The sequence below is a fragment of the Mustela nigripes genome, chromosome 1, assembly GCF_022355385.1.
Source record: "Mustela nigripes isolate SB6536 chromosome 1, MUSNIG.SB6536, whole genome shotgun sequence".
NCBI lineage: Eukaryota > Metazoa > Chordata > Mammalia > Carnivora > Mustelidae > Mustela > Mustela nigripes.
In genome coordinates this window covers 167,082,610-167,084,928 of record NC_081557.1, presented here as the reverse complement: position 1 = coordinate 167,084,928, position 2,319 = coordinate 167,082,610, and positions in this window count along the sequence as shown.

Sequence of the window (2,319 nt, the reverse complement as noted above, 5' to 3'; positions counted from 1 at the left end):
ACTTTAGTATTCAAAATATCTCTATTTTTCCATGAAGAAATTTTTATTTGTGGGAATTGCAGTAATGAACATATGATCCTGAAAATCTAATTTTGTTTATGATAAAAAAGTTTATAATTCTACACTTGCCCTTATGTCAGCAGAATGAATACTGTATATAAATCTTTCATAAAATATGCCAGTTTTGTTCATTTTGTTTTTCCTCATAGATTTTGTCTTTCTCATATACTTAAAGAAAAGGAAAAAAGAAGAACATGGTTCTTTTCACATTTCTAAAGGATATATTCTTTGTTGAAAGTTTTAAAAAGTCATCTAAATAGAGGAAGAAATGAATGTATCCAAACTTTTCTCCATTCTTCTCCATCCTAAGTGTGCCAGGAGAAAGCATCCCCCTGTGCCAATGAATGAAACGTCCGGTGGTAATGCTCGAAAGACTTGAAGTGCCTGAAGAAATGCGCAACACTGGAATTCTGTCTTCAGCCCCTCCCAGCAATACTCTGAGATTAAATTTTTATTGTGTTACTCTTTTTATTATGGAATACTGGGTTCCAACCATGCTGCTTATTATTTGGTGGTGAATGTGCTTAACACTTACTTACTTCACTGCTTCTCAGAGCAAGGCTCTTCTTTTTTTTTTGAAGCTTCATAACCTACAAAAAATGTAGAATACAATTTTGTATATTGGAAATCTTAAACATGATTGCAAACCTGGAACTCTTTCAAACAATTGAAAGAGTCCATGTCCACAGAAAAACATACCAATTCAGAAGATTTTTATACATTTTAGAAATTTCAGGCTGTGTTCTCTTAGTAGAATATCACAAATATGTCTTGGCCATGACAACAGAATTAGATTATATAGTCTGAGAAAGAAGAATTAGGTAACTTGAATTATGGGAGTTCCTGGATCCTCAGCAATTTTTTCAGGTGAGTTGCTGTGTTTCTTTATTATATTGTGGTATAAGCAACAATAGGGTAAAAATATAGAATTGGATTTTCATAGAAAATAGCTTCCTGTCTCTACTTGAAATCTTTAAGGATACCAGTACTTGGAGTTTCTTCTGTAACGATAAGAGAATAATTCGAAGTAGTTTGAACCAAGGAGGGAGAGGGGAGGAATTCTATACCTTATTTAGACTTTGAGCCTGATAATTTCATATAGTTTCTGCAAAAATCATGTATTTTTTCAACTTGCTTATTGGTAAAAGTTTTTATTTGCACGTTTTATACAGAAGTTCTTCTCCATTTTATTTCTACTCTTGTCTTTATTTTGTCTCTTTTTAGTGGTGAAAAAATGTTGTTTGAAGTAAACACAATGAACACAAATTTAAATTTATTTGCATACACTATATAAGTAGAATAGTTACCTAAGAAATTTATTCTTATTTGGAAATTTTATTTCTAATCCTCTAATATCTTGGCTTAAGATCTGTCTTGTATCCATCGCAATTCATTTTTTGGGCCAATTTTTGAGGCAATATTACTTATTTTTAAAGTTTATATATATTTAAATGTCAACCAAACTATCTTTTTAGTCTAAGTCAATGCTTTCTTTATGATGCATTACTTATGACAAAAATCATTCCAGTTAACAGGTGTTATAATTTCACAAATTAGAAGCAGTGTTCAGACCTCTTTCCAAGAAGAGTACTTTTTAAAAACTACTCTTAATCCTGTATAAATCCTGTATTTAAAGCATTTTTAATTCAGGACAGAATTACATGAACTCTTCAGGAGTTAGATGGTAGGAGAATCTGATTGTTTGGTTTGAATTATGATCTTCTGCTTATGACATTTCTAAAAAGTGATCTTCTATCTAAAATTCCATGGCTTCAGAAAAACACTTACTTACTTCACTGATTAGATTATATAGTCTGTGGAAGGGAGGGTACAAAAGCATACAGTTAAATGATACAGTTTTACTTTTGATACCATCATAAAACACATGTAGCTGAAAATTCAAACCCATTGTATCCTTCAAGAACTTTTCTCATGTTTGTATGAATTGCCTTAAGATTTTACTTATAACCTCTATTGATAAACATTTATAATTTATAATTTTATTTATTAATATTGAATTAACATGTGTATGAATGGAACTAGACCAGTCTGCGTGTGTGTGTGTATGTGTTTAGTCAGCAGAGTTTTAAGTCATGTCCCATAATAAGTAAGAATCAGTGTGGGTTATTAAACATTTTTTATGGCTAATATTTGGTCACTGTTGTGCCATTGCAATTGAATTTGTTGACTGAGCATCTTATAATACTTAACCTGTTGTCAGGGAATCAGAGAATTTGGGGAGCCTACATGGACTCTTTT